The sequence below is a fragment of the Drosophila mauritiana genome, chromosome 3R, assembly GCF_004382145.1.
Source record: "Drosophila mauritiana strain mau12 chromosome 3R, ASM438214v1, whole genome shotgun sequence".
Taxonomy (NCBI): domain Eukaryota; kingdom Metazoa; phylum Arthropoda; class Insecta; order Diptera; family Drosophilidae; genus Drosophila; species Drosophila mauritiana.
In genome coordinates, this window is record NC_046670.1 from 15,940,711 (window position 1) to 15,968,628 (window position 27,918).

Sequence of the window (27,918 nt, forward strand, 5' to 3'; positions counted from 1 at the left end):
ATTTGTTGTGGGGAAATTCTACCAATTTGTTCTAGGAATTCTACCAACTTATTCGATAGCCGGTAACCCAATTCAATCAATTTTAAATACTCTTATATTGACTTTCTATCACATCGCCAATGCAAAATGATTGCTGAACGCGCGTTTTTTTTCACTTTTTCTCTTCAGCTTTTCCACGTTTGGCCCCATAAAACTGTTAGCTGATTTAATTGCTAGGGAATCGAAACTTTCTTTTGGCGCTCTGACCTCGATTCACTCCGATCATCGTCCATCATCGACCATTCCGCCCCCATGGGTCCGGTCAAAGGGCAACCCACGCATAATTAGCAGCTGGCATTGGGGCCACAGTTGGCCAGTTGGTCAGTTTGTCCAGTTGGCCAGTTGGCCAGTTTGCCAGTTCGGCATCATTAGCAGCCACAAACGGGGGCCAGCTATTATTATGGCATCAATTTGTGGGCCAAAGGCAGCGGAGTAGAAAAAATTAAATGCAACTTTCCCCAGCGACTTGCCGGCAACAATCTAATAACAACATTTTGGCACATGTGGGCCGCGTCGCTCCGTTCGTCGTAATTACACGACACTTGACGCCAAGCAATTTGTTAGCAAAAACTGTCGCAACAATAAAAACTACCAGGAGCCACCGACGAGTCAACAAGGACGCGGAATTAAATAAAACTTAATGACAGCGCACAAGGAAAGGAAAAGACAATAGAATGTCCCAAACTAAGGCAGCAACTCCCCAAGAGCCAAGAGCTCAACTGCGGACCCCCGGGCAACCAGTGGAGGCCATAACCGGGGGCCAGTTCCCCCGACTAGAAGTCAAATAACTTGACAACCCAGTCGAGACCCCAAGACTCAGAGACTCTGAGACTTCAGGACCCGGCTGTCAACAGACAGACCCCCAGTCGCGTCAAAGGCAACCCCACCGGCTATCGTGGCCAAAAGGAAAAGGGAATCACTATCAGCGCGATGGGAGCTTTGATTACATGATTAATTTCATTTACTGGGGACAAGTCCAACGGGCATTGAATACATTTAACTCTTGCTGAACATTACTCAAATCTATATAGTAAAAAATAATGAACAGATATTAAATCAATTTAATAAAACTAGCTAATTATAGATTTTTAGTGATAAAATACCATGTAAAAGTTTGATCTTATAGAATTCAACTGACAAATAACATATTTTATTCCAATGACTTTTTTCCATATATTTTAGTTTTAAAAAGAATCAATTCTATAAAAATCGCCATTGCATTTCCTACTCTAAACAAAATCCGCATTAGCTGAGGTAAAAGTTGAGCGCTTAAGCATGAATCCCGACTAAATCCCCCTGCAATAGCAGCAAACCAATTGTCAACGAGCCCAAAAGTCAGAATGAAAATATTTTAGCAGCTTATCCCCGTTTTTGTTTTTCCGCCCCGCTCATTCCGCTTCTGTGGCGTTCACTGTGATTGACGCTTAATTCACACATGTGGAATGGAATGAAATGTAACCCAGCCAGACTATCACTAATATTGTTTCACAGTTTTTGCCAAGTGCTCGTTTAGTTGTTTTTGAGTTTTAGCCATGCTTTTTGCAGTTTTTCCCCTTTTTTTTCCAAAAGCCAGCTAGTGTTTTTGCTGCTCCTGACGTTGATGAGTTGTTGCTGTCTAAGTGTCAGGAGACGCGCCAAACTTTAAACTACATGCCAACGCCCCAGCAGTGAATTGTTGTGCGAGTGTAGTGTGTTCACGAAGCCGAGAGAGCTGTTGGCACATTAATATGGCCACCCCCGCAAATAGGGGGTGGAATGCATACGAGGGTCGAGGGGTGGGCCACTAATCTGGGGATCTAAGCCCGATTTGGAGGCACTTCCGCTCTGGCGAGCCCACTTGAGGGCTAGAAAGGTGTTTGAGGTCCTTGTCTAAGCTGCGATCGTCTAGACTTTGACAGTCACTCACTTTCAGCCAGCTGATGGAAACTACAATGAAGAAAACTAAATTTGAAATAATTAATTATTCTATAATTCTTGCATATTTGCAGACATTTGTAATAGCAATCACAGATACTAATATTTTCATTCAGTCGTTTATATCATTATTATTACTTGTTATTGATGGCAAATCAAACGATTGAGAAGTGGAAGTAAAATGCGAAACAGGAATATTTAAATGTTTTCCCTAACTTCCTTAAATGACATCTGTCCACTAACACAATATTGAACATTGAAGTCTGGTTTCTCCCCGTGCACTCCTCCAATGACAATCCGTGTCAGAACCTCAACACGACACCTCGACTCTCGTTCCTTGTCAGCGGTGAAGTGATAGTGAAATGGAGTGCTGGCCCAGCTGAGTAGGAGGAGTAGGTTTTAGAGGATGGCAGACAATAACCTTACACAAAACCCCAAACAAGCACGGCATTCATCATACGAAGGCAACGTCAGCCGCAGGACATTCCAAACTGAGCTTCATTCGCTTTCAAGCCCACATTTTTTTCGGGGGTTAAAAGTGCATTTTGTAAATTGCCAAGTGATTGACACCAACAGCAACAGGATGTGCGATGGATAGGGGACTTCGAATAGGGTAGCAGGAAAAGGGATTTGGCCAGCAGGAAAGGCAGGGAGGGAGGTGGCATTGGAGGATTGGATAAGAGCAGGCAGCACTTAAACCGAACTCAAGCGGCCACTTTGTTGCTCTCGGTCCACAGCCAAGTGTGAAACCGAACAGCCTACGACCAGCAGGGGCAACTTGGCCATCCTTTCCCATGTCCTGGACGACGTCGTAGTCCTTTCCCTGTTTGCTGCTGTGAGTGATTGCATTGAGATTAGGCAGAGCAACAGCAGCAGTAGCAGCAACATCCATTGCAACACGGCAGCAACATCAACGGAAACACAACAGCCACTGCAACTGCAACTGCAGGGGGTTGGCAACTTTCAAATTACTCATGCAGATAACGTTGCACTCTTGCAAATTCGTCCAGCTGCCTGTGCCTCTGATCAGAGAGTTCGAGAGCCTGGGCCAATGGCCGCCCCTTGTTGTCTTTTAAAATACATTGACAGGAGTCGGAGCATGTTCAGTTAGACCCAAGATGTAGTACCATCTATTGAATGGGTGGGGAGCAAAGTTTGGTTGTGCTATATAATTGTGCTATCAGGCACATATTGAATTGAATTGTCTAGAATAATATTGAAAGTATTCCCAATACCGACGAAGTATTATTAGCTTCATCAAAAATATGTATACCAGTTTTGAGTATGCATATTTTATTACGGAAACAACATATTTGCTGAACTTTAAGAGCAACCCGCAAATTCTGAGCCAGAGCCAAGGTGCATTGAACTGCTCAAGTGGAGTTGGAGTGGAGCAGGGGTCATTCAATTTGCTCATTCCTTGCACCGTGCCAACTTCATCTCATCTCGTCTCGTCCGGACGGACTAAGAACCCTACTGAACTGAACGGAACCGAGCTGAGCTGTGAGCTGCCGGACAACTGGGTCAACTGTACTCCATTCCATCAAAGCGTCGCAATCCCGGCCAGCCTGGCCAACCTGGCAACCCTGAGCAGGTGTGCCAATTTCTCGCTTACATGCTGCTCAACCCGATTTACCGCACCACACCGTGCCGATTTAAGGTCCTTGCAAAAATATATAATCAAATATTTATTATAATGGCAAAAGCTCGCCTGAAAAGGGCGAGAACCGAAATGACGACCAAGAAAATGGGAGGAAGGGGAGGGGGAGGGAGAGCGGTTGTTGAAGGACGAAGGCGAAGTAAAGGAAGCTGGGGAAGTAATGTAAGTATAATGAATACTTTCACTTGGTCGCCGAGGTTTCCGTTTCCGTTGCACATGGCGTATGAGCAATGTGACAAATGAAGCAGCGCTCATTGAATTATTACAAAAGCCACTCCCACAGCCCCCTTTCCTTGCCTTTCCTTTCATTTTATTTCTTTATTTTTGTTGGCAACGCGCGAGTTGTCAAGGCAAGTAACTGGTTACTGGTTACTGGCAAACTGAAACTGTAACTGTCGCACGTTGTCAAATGAAAAATGAACGCGACAATTATCGTAATTGGCCCGTCCAAAGCAGCCACAAGGTTTCGGCTGCCAAAAAATTCAAGAGCCGTTTTGGCCCCCGCTCGAAATGTATATATAAATATATATCTGTATAACTTATAAATGATGCGATTTAAAGCTCCGGCCAAAAGAAACTAATTAAGTAAATGGCCAACTCAGCTTCGTGTTTTATGACTTCACTGGCACAGATACGCATATGTATAGATAGAGATCAGGCCCAGGGCCAAACCGAATCAGCTGTCCAAAAATTAACATCAAAGCTGACCACAGGCAAAACCAACTTAAGCAGTGCGGCAAAGCTCCCTCAAGCAAATAAAACACCCTCCCACAAAAATAAAGGACTAAAAACTTGACATCCTCCGGGCAAAAGTAAGTCGCCCAAAGTACAATACTCCCGCTTTCTTGGCCAGCACTCAGTTGCCAATCCTTGCTTATACCAGCCGCCCCATCGTCTTGGCTTCCAGTTGGCACTCTGGCCATTGCATTATATTGTTATTTTATGCACAGACTTTTGGGGGGCCGGGCGTCTAAGGCTATTTGCCAACTGGTAGATACGTTGCAAACTGCATTCGGGACTGCCATTAGATAGACCAAATTATTGGACAAAAGCAACCGCAAAAACAAAAGCCGGCTAAGATCTGCAAGTTGCGGCTAAAACCTGAGAGCTTTGTGACGGAATGTATGCTCTACAGGGCTGTGAATGCGCTGTGTACTTACAACTTGCTATAAGTTTTTAAACTCATGAAAAGGTGTCAGGAAAACTAATGGTCACCCAAGTATTTTTCCGAAGAGTGAGAAAAGATTGGGGTAACATTGCAATTGAAATAGTTACACGTAGACAAAATAGAGTATATATCAGATATGATACATCTACATTCTTCTGAAACCCTATCTACCCACTTTGGCAGTTAAGCTGCAGGGTATGGAAAGCCGGTGGAAAAAACTGAAATCCTTTTTGGCTCACTACTGTCAAGGTAGCGCTCGGACCCATTCTTAGTCCAATTCCCCACTCCCACAACCAAAACCCAAAACCACTCTCTATTCCCGAGGCGGTGGTGCAGTGGTGCAGCTGTTGCAAATTTTTATGGCGCGCGGACACGTTGTGGGCGGTGCAAGTCGGGTGGTGGTGGTGGGTGGTGTTGGGTCGCATCACATAAAAGTGCCGCCCACTTCTTTACAGAAGCAGCAACAACAACATAAACATCTGAGGCGACATCGGCAGAAATTGTTAGTTTAAATCGCATATAACTTTAATGCTTTTACCTTTATGTCCGACACTTTTACTACCCACCAAACAACAAGAACAACAACAACAACAGCAGCAGTAGTGTCGAAAACTATTGCAGACAATCTTTTTTCGTACTTATTTTTTGTTGCTGCCAAGAAATTCCATTTTGAGTTGGCCAAGTTCCCCATCGCCGCCCCCCGCAGTAAGCAGCTTAATTCAAAAATTCTAGAGTTCCTCATAATTGAAAATATTTTTGTGCTGCGGTCGTTGCAGAAGCCGAAGTTAAGCCCGGGAATCCAAGAATCCAAAGCTAAGGCCAAAGTCGGGAAAGCCGGGAAAGTCATGGAAAGTCGGAAAAGTCAGGACTTCGGACTAAAGCTAAATCTGCAGGTGAAGCTGTCACCAAGCATTTCTATTCCTATTGTATGGTCATTGGATTTTGTTATGGCTTCAATTCAGTTGCCCTGAATGGCAAGGGTTCTATCTTCGTTTTTTTATATTTTTATGGCAGAGACTGAGACTTTAAATGGCAAACAATATAAACGAGTTGGGAAATTCATCGAGGAAAATTAAAACTTTATCAAACCGTTTGGGAAAATTCTTCACTTAAAATATTTGCCTACCTCGGCACATAGTTAAAAGCAAACTTATTCGAAAAACAATTGAAAAAGTGCGGCAGACATTAAACGCACACGTGCACCTGCAACAGGAATGTACCCACTCTGAAAAGTTTTGCTCTCCAAATCCAAAGGTGAGTGCTTTGTGGGCCAGGCAGAAAATCCCCATATAATTGCTATCCATTTAAGCAACAACGTTTTTTCTTTGCCTTTCTTGCTTTTCATATTTATGACTCCAGTCGGGAGCAAAGTCGACCACAAACAAGTTTTAATGCACAACTTTTTAGATTTCCGTCATAATTTCTTGGCCCGCCAGATAAAGATTTGTGCATGTGAGTCGGTGTGAGTATAAGTATGTATAAGTGTGAGTATGAGAATGAGTGTGAGTGTATTTGTGCAAAACGGGAGTGCGAGCGAGAGCATTACCACTATAAAGCATGGAGCATAAAGCATATACTTTAGCCGACAATAAACTCAACTTTATGCACTTTCAATCCCGCCAACTTGTATGCACAGATTTGACTGCCATTCTGCCAGGAGTGAGCCTGCCATCTCACTCACTCCCTGCCTTTTTCTCATCGTGCCCTCTCACTTGCTCCTTCTGGGCCAGGCTGGTTTTCCAAGCACAAGATTCTCTGTCTTGATACGCTTTCTTAAAGGTGATCCAGGTGACTAAGTCATGGGTTTTGAAATATATATATTCAGAGAAATTTTACAATTGAAATTGATCACAATTATGTATTATTTTAATCGATGAACTCCATTTTAATTTCATAACATATCAGGAGACTTCAATACAATTTTTAATAATGTCAAAAAGTTGCGTTCCAGCTCTGCACGAAAACTAGAGAAGAAGAAATAAAGCAAGTGTATTCACACTTCAATTCAAAGCCCGATAACGAATCCTTCTTGTTTCAAAACCTAATGGAGTTTCCTGCAACACACACACGCACACTCACTGACACACACACACAGTGAGCATTCTCACAATCCCTAACACATGCAAAGTTTTCGTTTTGGTTTTCGTGACGATAAGCAGCACGAGTCAGCGGCTTCCTGGCCAGCAAAATTTATGCATGCCACATAATTTGGGCACTATTATTTCTTTTACCCCCGCCCCATCCGTCTCTTGTTATCCTGGACTGGACGAAGGGAGAGGGAAACTCGAACGGAATGGAAAACTTACACTAAAACTCGAGGGCAATTCAATTAGGTGTCGGGGCTTTAAAGAACTGAAACTCAAGCAAACAAATCACCAAAACAAAATCAAATAACTATAATTCACCTGGGGCTTTATCGCGATTGAGTTGCCAGCGGGAGGCTGGCCAGGAAGAGCTCCTCGCTGGCTGCTCCGGGCTTCTGGCTCCTGGCGGAGCTAAGAGCACTCCGTCTGATTAATTTATAGAATGTCGCGCGAGAGGAAAAAATATGTGAGTGAATATAAAGAGGAGGTGGCGAAACAATAAGTGGAAAGTGCGAAAGAAAGCGAGCTGGCCAACTGGATTGAGATGGAGTCTAAGATGTTGGCCAAGAAAAAAAGAGTCGCAGGAAACGGAAGCAACGGCACTGATGAAGGACAATGGGCACTGGAACATCTGCTGCTGCTTCCGCTTCCCAGGAGATGCTTAAGTTGTGATAAACTAATAAAGCGACAAACATTTGCGAGCGAAGGGGCAGCGCACGGTCAGGATATTTTCTTTTTACAAGGCGACGGCCATAAAAATTCAAATTGAAAATGAAAATACTGGAATCGAGAGCGGCTGGTCGGTCGCTAGCAGATCAAGCCTTCAAGATAACCGCCAGGAGCCCAGCAGTTACCCTCATCAGGGGCGGACCAGCAGTTGTCACAGGCAGCCCAACTCAGGTGTTGGGAGCCCACCTCGGGGCGTGCAATTTAAACGACGGTCGGTGGGTAGTTTTTCCTAGCTGAGTAAATATTTAAGAGCCGGCAGAGAAAATGTAAAAAAATGAAACGGAAAACACGGAAGACGAAGCCGGCGACGAAAAAGGTGCAAAGTGTCGCCCTCAGCGCTTGGCAATCTGTTTTGCATTAATTTATAAGCCGCTTGCCACTGGCAGTACGAGGCTTTCCTGCTCTACCGCTTTTCCTGCCGCCAGCCCAAGGAGCCTGTCAATATTTTGCCATGCGACCCTCCGATAGTTTTCCTGCGTAACTCTCACTTGCAGTTGGCATAACTTTAATGCCCCCGAAAGCAACAGCAAAAGCGTGAGTCACCGCGCCACCACCACACCGCCCCATGCCTGTTTGTACATCATTTGGCTTGCATTAAGCTCTCCAAGCACAGTGTCCTTGGTCCGAGCAGTGTCCTTGTCATCTCCACCACAACCCCAGCCCAACCTTCACCAACCCCACGATCATCTTGCGGCGGTTTCAGCCGCTTTAAGTGCAGTCAGCGTGGGCGTGGGGGATTGGCGTAAAAGTTTACTTAGGCTCAATGCTTTTTAAGTAAGTAGCTGCCCGCCAGTTGTTGCTGATTCTGCTGACGGGTGTTGGGCTTTTAGTTGGCCATATTATTTCTGCTTTGCCCACGCTCACCACGTCCCCTCCCCCGCGCGCACCACCCCTTGTGTGCTGATGCTGGGTCGTATACTTAATGCCCGGGGCCAACTAGGCGTATGCGTAATATGTTAAGCAGTTGAACAAGCAACTGGGAACTTTGCATTAGCCATCGGACGAGGAAGTTGCTGCCCCCAAAAACGTTGATTTTGGCCTTTTCGCCTTGTTATTTTATCATTAGTGCCACTATTATGGAAGTTTTTTTTTTGCTAGCATTGTTTGCTTACGAATTTTAGTTGTGAAATTCTCTTTAAAAACATTACTGAGCGGCAGATTTGGTCAACCATTTATGGAATTTGATTACAAATGCATCTTACGCCTTGAAAATATTGAAACATGAGCTTAAGATATTTAAAGCTAAAAGATAATGCAACATTTAATAAATTCTATAAATATAATCGATTGGTTAACAATGGTTAAATCCTGCTGCTTCATTGCCTAACTACCAAACTAATCGCCACGTGTCATCGCTCACAGCTCGATCATCACTTTTCCGTGGGCCGACTGAGTGTACCAGCCCCGCCCACCGACCACGCCTTTAAGCTCAGCTAAGAGAAAATCGAAGCTAAGCCAAAATCCAATGTCAACGAGCAAAAAGCAGTCATCAAAATTGCTTACATGGCACATTTCTCTTACGGCTGTCTTTAACAGCAACTTATTGTCAATTTGGCTGATAACACACTCACACACTTACATATACAGACAGCCTGCTGGGGACACGCACACACTCACACTCCCATACACTCACACTCGAGCAGAAGGGCAACAACTGGCTCATCACTTGAGCGGAAGTGTTGGCAAATGCAGTGATTTTCAATCTCAATGCGACATTTTGATTATTTCCATGTTAGCGTGTGTGCAAGCAGGGGAAAAAATGATGATGGCAAGCAGCAGCAGCTGAAGAAGAAGAACGCCCAGAATGAGATGGCTCACACACACTGCCGCACCTACATCAGCAGGCTCACACAAACACATACACACACACACGTTCGCACTCACACATGCAGCAAGTGTCAGGACTCGAATCGGCGCACGTTTGCCGCACCGGAAGCACTGCTTGTGCAAGACGGAAATTACTTTATGCTACACACAATGTCATCGATGCCGCATAAGCAGACAGCAGCAGCAGCCGCAGACAACGCGTGGGGTGAGGCCAAAAGTGGGCTGCATTAGTACACTGAGCACAGAAAGACAATATACAAGGTAATTTGACCCAGAAATATAAAGCTTTAAAAGGGAATATAACATTATGATATATTTAGAAAAGTAAATCTGTCTTATTCTGTTGTAAAAAATTAATGGTTTTAAGCTATTCAACCTTTTTTGTGGCTCTGCTAGCAAAAGAGACATTTCCCCATTCCTTATCCGATTGCAAATTGTGCCGGCGGAGGAAAATCGCAATGCCAGTGCGGTCTGAGGGAAGCTCCGCAGCACATCGGTCATTCGCCAGAGTGCAGCCCGTACAGTCAGTCCGAAAAGAGTTCGTCCATCGCGAATGCAAGGCACGCGGCAGCTGCTCGCTGGCCCCGCAGAGTGCGTGAGGGTCTCAAATGAATTTAATTAGAAAATTGTGCACAACTTCGGTGGAGCATCCACTGCCGCCCTCCCGGGATCTCAACTTGGCCAAACAAGCGTGCAACTTGTGGCCAAAAAGGAAGCGAAACACAAAAAAAAAAACTTTGCACTGCCCAAGCCGCAGGGGAAAAGCCAAAAACTAAGCGGAAAAAGAGGCGGAGGGTGGGGAAAAAATGATAACCGCATTGGGTATTTTTCTTAATTTGCGCAATAGTTTCCCGAAGTGTGTACGCCAAGTTCCAAGTTTAAGCCGAGGGTCAGAACTCGCAGGACTTTTAATAAAATTTCACTCGAAACGGTATTAATTGATAATAATACATTATGTCAAAAGGAGAGAAGATCTCATTCCGTAATGTAAGGTATCAGTATTATTGATTGCGATTCATAAATTATAAAAATACTTTGTTGAACTATAAGCCATTCTTGATGGAATAAGATTAATACTAAAACTCATACGAGTTCCAGTATAAGCGTTATAGCACACAATACATACTTCCAAGGTAATCCACATAACTTAGTTAAATATATTGTTCTTTTAATGATTTTATTCCCTTCATCTTAACCCTATCCCCCCACCCCCCGCTCAGGCTACGGCTCATAAATGCTGCCGATTGTCTCGCACGTTTTTGCCCGCGGCGGAAAGTTTGCTTTGAATTACAAAATAAATCAGCAGCAATGTGACTTTTTAATGTTGTATTGTTGTTTGCACCCCCACACCCACACACAAACACACATACAAACAAAGAGTGAAGCACACGAACACTTATGCAAATGGGAAAAGGGAAAAACAGTTTATTGGTGGATGTGGGGGCGAGAAAGTTGGCGTTGCTTATTTTTTGAACAAATTGATGTTGTGTTTGACAGTTGAAACTTGCAACAAATACGACGCCAAATAAACAAATTCAGCCCGGGCAAAAAACGGTTAGCGAGAAGGCAACGTAAATGTTGGAAAATTTACTCAGTTAAATGTAAAAGTTGTATTTTTGTTGGCAAATGAATTCCAATTGCTGCACCTCGAAGTAACTGGCTTTAGCCCACCAACGAGAAGGTGTTGGTTGCCATTCGCTAGCCAATATCTCTCTGGACAAAATAACAAAAGTTGGCAAATAAGCTAAAGTTGGCCACAGAACTTGGTTGGTCCTGATAGGGATACACATTTGCACATATATCCTCTTTCGGAGGTGAATTTGTCTGCTAAACTTTCACTCCACCCAAATCTAATAAAACATTCAGAATGTGTACGGCACGCGGGTAAAATTTTATGAGTTATGAACAAGCAGTTTTTCAGAACTTCGCTCGAAAGTTTTAAGTATGCACATTTCGAAACTGTATTACTTTTAATTAAAATATCTTCGACAGGGATATTCCATTTCAATAGAACCTAATAGAAATGTCTCTAGTTATAACCTAACCCATTTGTTTTTGGCCTCCAATTTGCCAGCCTATTTGCGGCGCGTGTTTTTCCCAAATGAGGTCCACTTTTCAGTCAAAAAAACCAGATATAAAATCCAACAAAATGAACTAATTTTTTAGCCTAACCCCAAGCAACTGACCAGACTAAAAGTAGCATCCTGCGAGGATTGGATCGAGAGCAGAGTTTCGCCTACTGCCCCTGGAGTCGACAAAGTTGGCAAAGCGTGAAATTGCAACATCAAAATAGCTTTGAAAAGGGAAGAGCCAGTTTACGTAAAAAAAAAATAACAATGTCAAGCTGGGAGCACTAAAACTATAATACAATTTACTAAAAATAACACAAAGGCTTGTTCGTGTGAGTGTGTGTGTGTGCACAAAAGAGCACTAAATACACACATTCCAGGCCCCAAAACCCACACTTCCCCCTCCCTTAGCCACGCACACAGATACCAGTGAGTGTCATATGTAAATTCTCCCCTGACGCCATTGACAAAGACACTTCACTGCATCCCCTAGCCTGCAAGCCGGAAAAAAACAACAACAACAACAACGAGGGAAAAGAAAAAAGGAGCAGCTACAGCAATCCCCCAAAGAGAAGCCACTATAAAGTCGATATATACATTTGGGCTCTGGGAAAGGAGGCTCTATAAATTGTAGCATACTTTCGAGCAGGCCTGAAACTCTAAAACGCACACACGCCAGCAAACAGCCGGCAAACAACAAAAAACTTATCTTGTGGACGACTATCGTGCGCCTGTGTTGGTTTTGCTCCTGCAATGACCCTAATAACTGTCTACGGGCATGTTAAGTGTCAGCGCCGACATGTCCTGTCATGTCTGCACTGGGCCTCTGACCCTCCGCAGGTCCTTTGAGTGCTTATGTGTGTGTGTGTGTGTGCGGGGGTATAATATTGTCTATATTTCTTGTCAGAAAATAAAGCGACAAATAAATAAAGCTGCTAAAAACCGGGGCCAATGAAAAATAAGACAAAAGGCGAGAAGGCATGGTCGGTGGTTTAAGTCGAAATGGTAACTATACTACTCTTAATGAAAACAATAATCAATCAATTCGCATTTAAAAATTGTTGCTTTAGCTATATTGCTTTGTAAATCGAAAGGTGAAATCAAGAAATATGCATTTAAAAGGTTTACATCTTTAAATAATTTTTCATATTTGGCTTTCCATTCACGAGTACATTTTCGTAGGGTATCAGAGAAGTCCTTTGCTGGGTAAAAAAAAATGTCAAATTGCGCCTAAAAGCAGACCGCAATATTTCGTGGGCAGGAAAGGCGGCGGTAGAGGAAAAGAAAAACTATTGCCTGGCGATCTGCGACTTGGTCCGTGTCCCTCTCTCCCTCTATATATCCTTCTCCCTCTCCTTCTCGTTTGGCTGGGCTTGTTGTTTTTTGTGTTGCTTTTGTGTTTGGCTTGCTCGTTGAACTTTTTCCATTTACTTTGGCTCATGCATTTTTCAAAGCACAAACGGCAAATTGTTTCTACCCCCAAACCCAAGCCGCCTGCCACGCCCCCACACCATATCCCTTGGCCCCGCCCATCGCTGCCTTAAGTGTTATTTATCTTTTGCTCCCACGACATTACTCTAGTTCGCTCCGAAGCCATGTGTCCCACGAAACTGGAAAGTCAGCCGGTGGGCTGGTGTCCCCGAAAAAAGGGGTTTTTCCGGTGGGTGGGGATGGGGATGAAGTAAAACTGAACTGGACCATTGTCCAGTTGGCCAAATATTAACTTTGGCCTTTTTGCATTCGCTCTATAGTCGCCGTAAAATAATTGTCAAAGTTTCCCCTGCCTTTTGTCTTTTTACTATTCGATGTTTTTTTTTTTTAGTTTTGGGGGTGGCCCCTAATTGTGTTTACCCTACTAGGCAATGAAAAGTTAATTGCGAGAAAGGTGGCTGCATTGCTGCATAGCTGGGAGCCCGATGGATCGCATAAAAGTCAAATTCAATGCGTTGCCGGCATTCAGACAGCCGCTTGTGGCAACCGCAATTGTGCATAGCGAGCTCTTTAGGGTCTGCACTACACTGAGACAAAATTAAACTGCCAAATAAAAGGATGAAAAAATCTTTTCGGATTTTCCTAATAGTTTTCTACTTAAAGTTAAGAATTGGATTTTCCCAGTTAATTATATTTATCAATAAATCATAATTTTAGGTATTACTCAACATTTTGTTGCTCAGTGTAGAGATGTTGGATGGGGACCACCGCGTACAGGTCGTGATCCCCAATGCGCCTTGCATTTGCATCGCACAAAACGATTCAATTTCGCTTTTCCTTTTTCCCAGCTCGCCGCACCCCTCCAATTTCCGTGCCGAATCGCATCCCGATTCGTTTTGTTTGATTTTTAGCGAAAGCTTTATTTGGCTTAGCGCCCAGCTGGCTGTCTCTGTCGCTCCCTGATTCGCCATCTCAGCCGCACTCAATGTATGCTTATGTGGTGTCTCTGTTTGCGTGAGTAGAGCGTTTATTTCAATGCTAAATTTCTAAAAATGCATTTCTATTTGAGGTTTTAGCCGCGCTCTTTCTCGGCAGCAAGAAAAGTTTTGGCAGCTTCATATTAATGGTAATCGGTTTAGAATCAACCAAGACTTCATTATTTAATGGTTTTCGGTCAAATAATTGGTAATCATTTGAGTCAAAAGCTGTATCATTTTAAAGAAGGATAATAACTAAGAATTTTAAATTTATTTCTATATAATAATACACCTATTAGTTCCAAGTATTTAAATGAGTTCGGTGTCCTTTGCTTATGTGTTTCAAGCAATGATCATTACACTGAATACTCGATAAAAACCCAGCTATTTGTTATTGAGACCAACACACCCAGGGGCTAGCTTATGGGGTTTTCCATTTCATTTCTTATCCAGATTTGAGCACAACAAAATCATTTTCATTTGCTTGGCTTCACCGGTGGTAACTTTAGACTTGGTCAAAGAGTTTTCAGCTTAATCCTGCGATGGTTTGTCGATGGGGTGCGGATGTCTAGGTACTTTAAACCCTCTCCCTTTCTGAGCATTTACCATTAGGGTTTATGTCCAAAAATCTGGTCCGTATAAAAAGCGTATTACTAACTGCAAAACGAGAAAGTGCGATGGGTGGGGGGATTGGGGGACAGAAGCTATAAGAAAAACCAAATAAATTTTATTACAACAATGTCATAAAATTTGCTCTAGCCGGGATATACAGTCGTATATGTGGATATGACAAATATATCGCATGGTGCACGAATAAAATGGAATGTGAAATATTTTGTAATTTATGCGAAAATACGCATATTTAAGTCAAATGTTGTGGGAGTCGAGCCAAATGGCAACCTTATATGTGCTACCGCACTTATTTGGTGACGAACCATTTTAGCCAAACTCAGATCCTGGCAAAATTGAATATTGCCCTATAAAAATACTACAAAATTCCCAAGTAGGATTGTAGCAAGCTACGGTCACACATGATCTGCTTATTTCCGTTCTCTTTTCGTGAAGGCGTCATCGAGTGAAGTTTAACTTTGTGCAAAATTCATGAATAAAAATCCAAGAGCATCGTGTGATTTTGATAAGAGTTACAAATACTGCCAAAAGATAGTTTACTTCAACTGCGCCGCTGCCGGTCCCACATTTGGAGGCAGAAGTCTTAGTGGCTGCGTCGCCAAGGCGGTTTGTATTGTTTTTCGCCCTTAACTTTTGACCACGCGTGAAACTTACTGTGGTTTCATCGATCGCAGAAAGATTTTCAACTGCTTGCATCAGGGGCACCCACCGCGGGCAGCGCAAAGCTGGGCTTGTGCTCTTCTGCCGACAGATCGCTGGTCAACACCCCCCCAGAGTTGGCGTTCTTTTTTCTACTCTTCATCGCCGCAAGCAGGAAGCAGATCGCCGTGCATCCATTTTATGCACAAGTGTCAAATTAAGCCTGGTGTCTTCTTCTTCATCCGTGCGCATTCTGAATATTTGTGCACAACACGCGCCCCTGGCTGCTGGCCTTGTCGCTGCGTATGCTGCGAACCTGAAGCAGCCGCAACACGATTGATCGTGTCCAGTCTTAAGTACCTTTAGAATAGTTTTTCATATTTCTTTTAATTTTACCTAAAATATTTACTTATAAATTTCTATGATTCTAATTTAGCTGAACTTGTGGGAGATCTGACAAATATATATATGTGACTTTCCCGATTTATATTAATATCTACAGCAAATCATCAACAGTCATCAGGCCTGCTGACATCGATGGAAAGTGCGTGAGTACTGAACAAAAACAATAAACATATATATGTAAAAAGTCAGACATTCCTAAATAGTATGCTTTAAAATACCTTGCCTTAATTAATAGTATATATAGATCTCTTAATTTAAATAAGTTCAAATATTCGTTAATCATACATAAATCTAATGTAAAGTAAGCCAATCAGACAAAAGTAGAATGTAAACTTAAATACCAATATTTGCATTCCTATTTTAATTATTTTTCCTTTATTTTATTGTTGATAAGCAAAATTACTCAATAAGAGATTTCCTTAACGTAAATAACGTAATTTTTAGTTTAAGGATTAGGTTTAGGAAAATGTATCGGAACATTATCTTTATCTACAATTATATGGGGTCCAAAATGAATTAATCTGACGTCTTGTTGGGCACCAAAGGGTATGTGAAGCAGTGGTTGTATTAGGGTGGAGTCCGAATGGATTTCACAGGTAGGGTGGGTATAGAATAAGGCCAATAACATCTGGACCTTATCTTCAATAGGTACACTTTCTTGTCCGCTTCTTAACCGTTTGGTTATCTTTTTTGAATCTACCGTATCTCTGTCTACAATATTGTAGCTGTAACACTCTTGTTCATCTCAACACAAAACCCACGCCCATTTTCCCTGAGCATGCCGGTCAAAATAGTAGACAGAGTGTGTTGGGGTGGACAACGCTCTATGAGTGTGTTCGTTACAGTTATAATTGGCGCCCAAACGTAGGGCAGCCCGATGCCTGATTAGGTACTTGTCGTTTGACAACCGAGCTTCCCGTTAATAAACAATCCATCCACTTTTAGTTTCAGTTAGGTATTTCATATTCCGTCCTGGAATTTATGGTCTCTGGAGAGTTCCGGAGCCATACCGGAGGAAATGTTATGCTTTTATATGTTTTTTTTTTCTATCAGTTCGGTAATAACCGAACATTATGGTTAAAAAACAACATTCTAATTTGAGTAATTGATTCTTAGGAATTATAGTTCTGATTTAAAGTCGGTTCTATACCAGGATTTCACTATTCAAAAATTACTTCCTTATCATTTAGGATCGAGATTTTTCTAGCTGGATAGATTCGGCTAGTTACTCTTCTAAGTGGTAAGAATTCATAAATAAATAAATGACATTTATTTTACAACTCTGTATGCACACTCCGTTAGCTTTTCGTACCTATTGAATTATACAACCTACTGCTTTGCTACTCAGGGTAAGACCCGCAGATATTATTTTTGGTCGCTTAACTTGTATCTTTTTGTCGCTTAGCGTTGATCGTTGGATCTTAGCGCTTACTCATTATCCTTTTTCGCTCGTCTTTGATCGTTGGATCTTACCGTTTTTTCCTACTATTGATCGTTTGATCTTATCGCTTATTTTTCTTATTCTAACGAGAGGAATTTTTAGACTTTATATATTCTTCTAGAAGCTTCGAAAATGATGATGAGAAGTAATGAAAATTTAGTTGACGTAGATACTGATGCGTCGGTGACATGCACCATCTGCAACGGGCCAGTACGTAATCTAGATTTGGTTGAAACCCGTTGTAAACATTCTTTTCACAAACATTGCCTGGACAATTACCTTCAGAACCATGACAAATGCCCCATATGTGGCCAGCCATGTTCTCAATCCGAGTTAGGATCTCATTTGCCTTTGTCAAGTAAATCTCAAGGTAACAAGATGATGACCCGTTCAGGTTCTCGGAATACAGCCAAACAGCATGAGAAGTCTGATTCAAATTCCCAACAGGAAATTCGTAGCGGGGATAGTTCAGATTCCAGAGTTGTGACAGAAGACCGTGTTCAGCAAATAGTCCAAAGTTCAATGCAGGCCTTTCAAGCAAGCATGCTACAATCAGTGACAGAACAAATAACTATGGCGTTCACTCAATTGAATAAATCCACATTTGTAAATAATGGACAGAGTGAGCTGCGGCAAGACGTACAAAATAATTTCGGTCGAGACGTTCCCGAAATAAACTCAGAGAGAAATAACAATTCACATGTTAGGACTTCACCAGACTTTCGTAGCGATCGAAGTGATCTTTCTTTGGATAGACCTGATAGGATTTCCAATATTATATCAAATTGGCGTATTAAATTCAGCGGTTCAGCCAACGACATTGCCATTGAGGATTTTATTTACCGCGTAAATTGTCTCACTTCGCAAAGCCTGAACGGAAACTTCGAACTTCTTTCCCATTTCGCTAATTTACTGTTTGCAGGACCGGCCTTAGCATTTTATTGGCGTGTTCACAGATCGGTGGATAACATGAATTGGAACGTGTTATGCAGGCGTTTAAAGGAAAGGTATCAAGATCAGAGATCTGATCGTGAAATTAAAATTGCTATGCGTCGCCGCAAACAGGGTAGCACAGAAAATTTTGATGATTTTTTGGATGCAATGCTTTCCATAGCAGATTCCCTTCGTGAACCAATGCAGGACAGTGAGATTACTGTAGAAGTTCGTCATAATCTCAAACCGGAGATCAAGCACGAATTACTGCACATAGACACACCAAACTTAGCAACATTGCGTAAGGAATGTCATCGTCACGAAGATTTCTTTCGAAGCACCCGGACAAAGCCAATCCAACGTCCGAACACAAGCAAGCGTTTTGTTAACGCAATTCTGCAGGAAGATGATTCCGAAGATCAGTCTGAGGAAGAACAGGATTTTGAGGACGAGATTTGTGTTGTTAGGACTCCTGAGAAAATTAAGTGCTGGAACTGCGATGAATCAGGTCACGGTTACCAGAATTGCCTTAAGACACGCCGTATTTTTTGTTATGGTTGCGGAACACCGGAGGTGTATAAGCCCAACTGCGCAAAATGTAAATCGGCATCGGAAAACTCTCAGCAGGGCATTCGTTATGCCAACAAAATGAATGTCCGCCGTTAGCCTCGAAAATACAAACAGAACCAAATTCTGTGGCAAATGATGTTCATTCCATTCTGCCTTCAACTCAACCTGACGTAACATTAACCCAAACTTCTAAACTTCCAAACTTTGCAATCGTATCGATTCACCAATCTGTTGGTATATCGCCTTATCAGGTTTTCGGTAAACACATGATATCCCACGGTAATGACTACAAACTGTTGCGCAAACTTAATTTACTCGCAGAAGGTGACGTAAAATTATCAAGGACTGACGAATTTCAAAGAATTCGCTCCAACATTGCCAAACATTTGAATAAGGCTTATGAGACAAACCAAAAGTCTTACAATCTCAGAGCACGACCCAGATCTTTTGAGGTTGGTCAAGAAGTTGTTAAAAGAAATTTCGTGCTAAGTAATGCAGCGAATAATTTTAACGCGAAACTCGCTCCTGTCGGTGTTAAGGCCCGAGTCAAAGAAAGGATTGGTCAATCAATATATCTCTTAGAGGACATGAACGGCAAGGAAATTGGTAGATTTCATGCCAAGGACATTTGGTAATTGCTTTTGACTCCTTTTTCAGTTTTTATTGTTAGTCACAGGGACTAAAAATCAAATCTGTGGTTGTGGGAGTCGAGCCAAATGGCAACCTTATATGTGCTACCGCACTTATTTGGTGACGAACCATTTTAGCCAAACTCAGATCCTGGCAAAATTGAATATTGCCCTATAAAAATACTACAAAATTCCCAAGTAGGATTGTAGCAAGCTACGGTCACACATGATCTGCTTATTTCCGTTCTCTTTTCGTGAAGGCGTCATCGAGTGAAGTTTAACTTTGTGCAAAATTCATGAATAAAAATCCAAGAGCATCGTGTGATTTTGATAAGAGTTACAAATACTGCCAAAAGATAGTTTACTTCAACTGCGCCGCTGCCGGTCCCACATTTGGAGGCAGAAGTCTTAGTGGCTGCGTCGCCAAGGCGGTTTGTATTGTTTTTCGCCCTTAACTTTTGACCACGCGTGAAACTTACTGTGGTTTCATCGATCGCAGAAAGATTTTCAACTGCTTGCATCAGGGGCACCCACCGCGGGCAGCGCAAAGCTGGGCTTGTGCTCTTCTGCCGACAGATCGCTGGTCAACACCCCCCCAGAGTTGGCGTTCTTTTTTCTACTCTTCATCGCCGCAAGCAGGAAGCAGATCGCCGTGCATCCATTTTATGCACAAGTGTCAAATTAAGCCTGGTGTCTTCTTCTTCATCCGTGCGCATTCTGAATATTTGTGCACAACACGCGCCCCTGGCTGCTGGCCTTGTCGCTGCGTATGCTGCGAACCTGAAGCAGCCGCAACACGATTGATCGTGTCCAGTCTTAAGTACCTTTAGAATAGTTTTTCATATTTCTTTTAATTTTACCTAAAATATTTACTTATAAATTTCTATGATTCTAATTTAGCTGAACTTGTGGGAGATCTGACAAATATATATATGTGACTTTCCCGATTTATATTAATATCTACAGCAAATCATCAACAGTCATCAGGCCTGCTGACATCGATGGAAAGTGCGTGAGTACTGAACAAAAACAATAAACATATATATGTAAAAAGTCAGACATTCCTAAATAGTATGCTTTAAAATACCTTGCCTTAATTAATAGTATATATAGATCTCTTAATTTAAATAAGTTTAAATATTCGTTAATCATACATAAATCTAATGTAAAGTAAGCCAATCAGACAAAAGTAGAATGTAAACTTAAATACCAATATTTGCATTCCTATTTTAATTATTTTTCCTTTATTTTATTGTTGATAAGCAAAATTACTCAATAAGAGATTTCCTTAACGTAAATAACGTAATTTTTAGTTTAAGGATTAGGTTTAGGAAAATGTATCGGAACATTATCTTTATCTACAATTATATGGGGTCCAAAATGAATTAATCTGACGTCTTGTTGGGCACCAAAGGGTATGTGAAGCAGTGGTTGTATTAGGGTGGAGTCCGAATGGATTTCACAGGTAGGGTGGGTATAGAATAAGGCCAATAACATCTGGACCTTATCTTCAATAGGTACACTTTCTTGTCCGCTTCTTAACCGTTTGGTTATCTTTTTTGAATCTACCGTATCTCTGTCTACAATATTGTAGCTGTAACACTCTTGTTCATCTCAACACAAAACCCACGCCCATTTTCCCTGAGCATGCCGGTCAAAATAGTAGACAGAGTGTGTTGGGGTGGACAACGCTCTATGAGTGTGTTCGTTACAATGTAAATATTTAAGTTGCATATGAAATCTGAACGTTCTGCATGTCTCCGATAGAGGCACCAAATGCCGAAAGTGCGAGGGAGAGGGCGTTCGGATGAGAAAGGGACGAAGCACGATGGGTTACTATAAAATTCTAAAACCACAAAAAAGTATCAAGAACCAGCGATAAAAACATATACAAAATCCGCATGCATGTGTACGTATGATGTCAGGTTGTAAAACATAGCGATGCGTGATATTTGTATTTATTTTACATATTCCTCTCCCTCTCTATTTCCCAGTGTCTCTCGCCCTCTCGCCCTCTCGCTCTAGACACCCACACAGCGAAAGTAAAACTTAAAAAGTACGAAAAATAATGTCAAGAGTGTGGGTTTGTGGTTTTGTGGTTCGAGCAAAAAAACAACCGGGTGCCTAGACACTTTCAATTAAATTCAGTAAAATGGGAAACAATGGAAAGTATACGTTTCCTGGCCAGCATTTTACATAAACCGACTGCTGATGTCAGTTTAATGCACTTTAGCGTATGCCCATGTATGATGGATGGCATTGTTTGGCTGACAGCGTCATTTGTGGAGTTCAACGAAATCGCCATTTGTTTGTTACACTCTGGAGATGCCCCAAATGATGGCATTCAGTCCAACTTTGTCCGGTTCTGGTGCTGTCCATTTCGATTCGCTTCGGTGCGCTCACAAAGCTTAAGTAATTGCTGTTTAGCTGCGTTTATGGGGCGGGGCTAATAAGGCCGCCACATCCGAGACATCTGACAGGAGCTGAAAACAGTGGGCAGCATGCAGAGCCGCTGAAAACCCCAGTTTGTTCGAAGGGTGCCTACGGGGGTAGGTTTCGGTTACGGGCGGCGAGTGCCCCCAACTCGTGGGGCTTGCAATGAAAATAAAGCGTGACCACAGCATCAATTGAAGCTCAAGCGACGAGCCTGCCGAACGTTGTTTAAAAGGCCTCACACAAGCACACACGCACACCCTTTCAATGTAGTGTGTCTGTGTGCGCATTTCAATAAATCGCTCGCTTCTACAATAACACGAAAGCATGCGGCCAAAAGTAGGCAGCCTGCATAGGTCACGCACTGAAAAAACAGTTTGGAAGAAGGCAAACTTATATCAATCCTTGTAGAACTTGTGAACTGCGAAATAGCTTATCAAATCGGTTTAAAATAAGCAATAAGAAAATGAGCATTTATATTTACCCCTCAGGTAAAGCATAGAGGAATATAATTTGTTTTATATATACATATATGATACACCTACAATTTTAATACCTTATTTTAAGATTTAGATCTATCTATCAGTATCAGTATCAATATCATATAAAGAGTGTTAATTTCTTGAGTTAATTTACTATTATTATGTTTTGAAATCAAATATTTTCTAAAGTGAGTGGTGTGGCTGCGATAGGTTTTAGCGCTTTTGGATAGATGGCCAAAACGTGCAGGTAACATGATTCTGAGCCGGCGTTTAAAGGTGCTCGTGCTGGCCAACCCCAAAGCCTCCATCCCCATTCCCTCCATTCTCCATCTCCATCGCCCCCCGTAACCCCTCATTGTCGCTTGGCTCCGCGTTCGTAGTCCGAAAATGCAGTTTGCATTTGGCAGCTTAAAGCGATTTTCATAGCAATAACCTGGCCCAAAATGCAACTCTGTCAGTGCGTGTGGGTGCAGTGGTATGCGTGGGTGAGTGTGTGTGTGTGTGTCTGCTAACTGTGCGTGTGTGTGGGTAAGGTGCATCTGTGTGAGTGCGTCAGCCTGTAGCAAACAAATATGCAGCACGCCCTTCTGCAGTTGGCAACTAACTAACAGGAACAGTTCCCGACAGACGACTGCAACTGAAACGCACAGATAGATGGATAGATGGGCCAACGGTTGGGCTGGGATATAGATGATGCCCAGAGATAGATGGGATGCATATTTAGTTGGGTATGGCTGGCATGCATATTGAGTTCACTCGTTCAATCAATATTTAGCCATTGAAATCGCGATTTACGCGCACATTGCGCCAATAACAAATGAAAAGTGCACGGTTCGCTTTTCCATCGCCCATCCACACTGCTTGCTGGCCTCCTCGATTTTCCACCAAACCCATTTTCCGCCACCTTCTGCCGCTGCCGGTGCTGCGTGAAGATTTATCGATAGCGAACGCAGCTTGCGGATCTCGAAAGCGATGAGTTTTCCATTTATTCGCTTTTCTGTTCATTTGCTCTTATTTGCATGCGGCTAAATGTTTGGCCAGAGCAACTAAGTTTCTTTTTCGAACGACCTGTGCCACCAGCAATTGAAATTCATGAATGCATTGAGCCGAGCAATGACGGCTAAGAATATGAATAATCGGATGTATTTGATGATTGGGGATGAAGATTCGTAATTAGCCATACATTCTGTGATTTAGGAAACAAATACTTACTAATTTCTATGCAACTTATATTGTTTTGTATCTTATAATGGAATCAGTAGGATTATTAAAATATGCTTAACCAGTTTGACTGCATAGACGCAATTAATAACATAATAATTATTCAATATACAAAACGATTTACGGATCCTATTTCCCATTTCATTTTGTACTCTTTGGCATAATTGCACTTTTATTAAAAAGTAACTCTTGCCAATTTCCAAACACAACCTATTGAAAAAAAGGTGCACGGCTATTCGGAACTAATAACTCAATTAATAACTTATTTTGCGCCCCAAATGAAACTTTAGCAACTGCAGTGGCAACTGCAACAACAACACGATCCACGCAGTCAGTGCAATTTGTGCAATAGCAACAAAATCACTGTTCACACCACGTTGCAAAGTTAAGCGAAAAAAAAACATGGTAGGCGGCCATCATTTAGCCAAGCGAACTTTTATAAAAAGCAAATTAAATGGCTTGACAAGCCCACGAAAAACTAACCGAAAGAGAAGGGGAAAAAATTGTCTGCAATTTGATTACACACAAAAAAATGTGCAGGGACAACAAGTGGGGTGAACGGATAAGGACGAAAAGGACCAAAAGGACGAGAATGGGGCAACTGCAGCGACAACATTGTAATTCAATTTCAAGCACAGGAAGTGCTCAAAAGCAACAACAACAACAACAAATGCAACAACAAATAAAGCCAAAGGGAAGGCAACTGAAAAAGTGGTAGCTGCTAATGAAAGCAACGATGTCCGGGATACAGGATAAAAATGGGGATATAGACAGAGTGTAAGGACATGACAGTGTATGTCACAAATGCAGTAAAACAGAAAAGCGCTATCGCCCCAGGGCTTTTACAGAAAATTTAAAATCATTACTGAAACGAGACTGGGAAAACCAGAGAGAAGAAAGCATAAGGAGAAGCTAAAGAAAGCCAGATCATATCAATTGGAAATGCCAATAAGCCTTTGACGAAACCAATAAAAGATGATGAACTGAAGAGCGAACAATCACAGAAAGTCTCTGAAGAAGCCCAAAGAATGGCTATAAGTTATAAGAAATTGATAATATTACAAGTCCAAAAAAAATTCAGATAAATATCAGTAGTATCATTCAACCAACATAATTTTTGTAAGCAGTGCCCACATGAATAGAAATTTTAACCAGCTTAAAAGGAAAAAGGAGCTACCATATGTTTATATTTTAGAATTATAAATATAATTATAAATATTTTTGTACACCTCTTTTACTCATATCTCTTTTTAAAAAAGTGAACCTTTTTCCACCCTCATTATGCACACCTTGCGCTCTGTTATTGCTCAAGTGAACTGCAAACAGGCCGTAAAACTCCTTGGCTCAACTTCCTGTCAAACAGTTGGCTTTTCGACAAACCAACAAATGCCACATGTATTGGTTACCGTGCTTGTGTGGGTGTTAAAGGTGGTTTATAAGGGGTGAAACAGCGCGACAGGAAGCGGAAATGCGCATTTACACGTAACATTAACTGCTGTCAGCGACTCGTTTGGAAAACTGAGAGCTGAGGACTGAAGGCTGAGAGCTGGGAACCGCACCCACAGCAAAGCAAACAAAAACCAGAAACCCAAAAACGCAAAATCAACAAGCAAACGAAAACAAACAAAAGTCGGCCCGGCGGATGCCATATTCCATATGGTAATGGTAAAAGCATTAAGGTGTACGCAACACAACCGATCCCAAATACCAGATCCCCAGATCCCGGCTCCCGGATCTCGGCCACTATTTCCCCCATCCAGGCGTGTCAAGATTTGCGGCGACGATGCCAATGAGATGGCTATAACGCTGAAGTTGACGTTGGCGCCCAGGATGACTCCTCCAATATTTGCATTAGTCCCTCTAAGCACCGCGCTCTTCAGCGGAAAAATATCCGTTGCCCCACAGCCATGTGCCTCATTTGGAAGGACGAGTGGCATGCGGAAAGTGCTTCGCAGTTTGTGAATGAAAATCATCGGATGGTTTGGAAAACCAATCGATTGGTGACAAGAGTCATTAAATCTTAGATTTTTCCAGTTTCCTATATTACAAAACAAATAAGAATATGTTAACTGCATAATTGTCCGTAAAGCTGTTTACTTTGACATAATTTATTATATGGCATCACACACTAATTGAAGACCATTTTATTCTGAGTAAATGCTCTTTTTGAATTTAAGTTGCCCCGTTCGGTTCATCGTTCTTTTCCCCATCGAATTTTGTATCCCACACACATTTCATCTTATACTCTTAGCCGAGGATTTTTTTTATAAAGTTCCGCAAAAGGGGGAAAAAAATGCCGAAGTGGAGTTCCCCAACCCCTTGGATTTTCCAGCTTTTCCTTTGGCTGATTCGTTTGCAGCTCGCTTGCCTGGTTCGTTCGCCTTTTGCTCATTACAAAGCCAACGGGACGGGCTATTAATCATGAGCTTATTGAGGCATAAACGCGTTGAGCCACAGTGCCCACGTCTTTTACGGTTTCAACGCTTTGGGCTCCTCTGTGCTTTTGCTTTTCCTTGCCGCTGCTGTTGCCTTTGCCTTGCTGCAGTGCTTTAATAAATATTCATTTGATTTAAAAGCTGCTGCAGCAACATTTAGTAATTGTGGCGCCCACCTGTTTGAAGCCAAATCAAAGGGCCCCAGAGTTGGAGTCAGAAAGATACTGTTCTGCCGAGGGGTGGCACATTCACTTTGGCAAATTTACATAATGCCCCCGGCAATTCCAGACGGTGTGACTGGGACTCGGTCGCTGAAACTGGCATTGTCATGTTGTGCGAGTATCGTATATCCCCAAGAAATTCGCTTTATATTCCAGTCTACACGGACGAAAATGAAGGATATCCTTAATACCTCTGTGGTAACATAGAAAGTGCGGATTTGGTTAGTATAAATTTAATGTAAGTAATTTGAAATCTAGACATCTACTCTGATAACTCATTTGAAGTTTTTATGTGCACTTTTTTCTCCGTGTGGCAATGGGAAATGGAAAAACGTAGCTGTCAAAGTATCATATGACAGCAAGTGGAGAAGCCCAACACTCACGCACCCACTCACACGCAAACACACACTCACATGCACACATATGCAGCAGCAGCAGCAATCACTCATGCCGACAGCCTCCGGCCAAAAGGGGGCAACTGTGGAGGGGGTACGGAAGTGGGGGGAGTGGCAGTGGGCGTGGCAGGATAAGGGAACGGGCTCTGAAGTTAGAACTGAATCCTTAGCTGACAACGTTCGGTGCTTGATAAGTGCCCCCGTTGGGTGCTTTTAACATAAACGTCTTGCATTTATGTTTATTCAAGTGTCAGTCGGTGGTGCGATTGCGATGGTGTAGGTGGTGCGTGTGCTGGTGTGGTGGTGTTGTTTGCATTGGTGTGAGGAGTGCCCGTGCAAACACTACCTATTTACGCATACAAACAAACAAGCATTTGCCATTGTAATGATTTATCGACAATTGTTGGTCCTCGAATCCTGTCGCCGAAGGTAAACGCCAGTCAGCGCTTACCATTAGCAAACCTCACACCCTCAAGAAAACCACAGTAGCACCACTGAAATGCCATCATTCAAGAGAGCCACCAAAACGTATAGAAGTAAATCATTTTGATTTTAGAGTAAATATATCTAGCAGATACTCAAGCATACACATATATTTATATCAATTTATAGGAACCACTCCGCTTTGTGTCTCTATCCGCCCTCAAAAGGAGAACATCTACTTAACGCATTATATTATCCCATTTGCACTTCTTTTTATGAACGCATAATACCCTGCCGCATAAATCATTAAAACTTGCCACATTACGCATACGCCGCGTTGCAGCAGCCAGCATAAAGTGTCTATAAAAACGCTTAAAATGTGTGAACACAAAAGCTTCAAACTCATGAGGCGAAACTTTGGCGTATAAAAATCCTTGTCTTCGCCAGGTTGCTGGAGTGTGTGAGCCGCCCGCTAATAGACACCTTTATGAAGGGAAGGCGGTGCAGAGAAGACTTTGGCTGGGTCTTAATTTTCAATATTTTGTTGCACACAGCAAACTTTTACCCTACCTCTAGAGCACCCCTCTCGCCACACCCCCGCGCACAGCCAACTTTGCGTGCATAATAACATAATTAATTAATGTGGTGCAAGAGAGCATACACTGGGGGAAAAAACGAGTGGGTCGGGGGAGGCGAATGGTGGCAAAATCTGTAGCCTATTTTAAGACGAGCACTTTAAAATCTGCGGCCATGGGACTTTATATTTATATGGCCAGCACTCGCAATTAGTGGGGCCGGCAAAGAGCTTTTGGCCGTCAGGCCTCGGTTAATTTATCGCTTGTTATGTTTAAAATAGAAAAAAAATATATATACATATATCCGAGCAGCGAAATTGAAGAGCTGGAAAAATAGCGAATGCAGGAAAATCCCTAGCTGACCACAGCCATTAACGGCCATTGTGTTAAATATTTTGCGAGCAGACAAAAATATTTGCCAGCCCGAAAGAAAGCCAAGAAGAAAGGTGCAGCGGATCTCGAAGGTCTTGTAAATGGTGCGGAAGGGCATGGCATGTGTGAGCTGACTAGATGGCTAGCTGGGTAGCTGGCCAAGCCGTATCTCTTGGCCATGGTTTAAAGCTGGCCCGAACATTATTGCGGCACATT

General features: G+C 42.4%; 1 long non-coding RNA gene across 1 annotated transcript; it reads left to right on the top strand.

Moving 5' to 3' along the window:
- Nucleotides 1-14,779: 14,779 nt before the first annotated feature.
- On the top strand, nt 14,780-20,268 carry LOC117144716. The gene is made up of 3 exons (XR_004459654.1): nt 14,780-15,134; nt 15,203-15,715; nt 20,046-20,268. It is a non-coding gene; the product is annotated as an uncharacterized LOC117144716 (long non-coding RNA).
- The last annotated feature ends 7,650 nt before the right edge of the window (nt 20,269-27,918 follow it).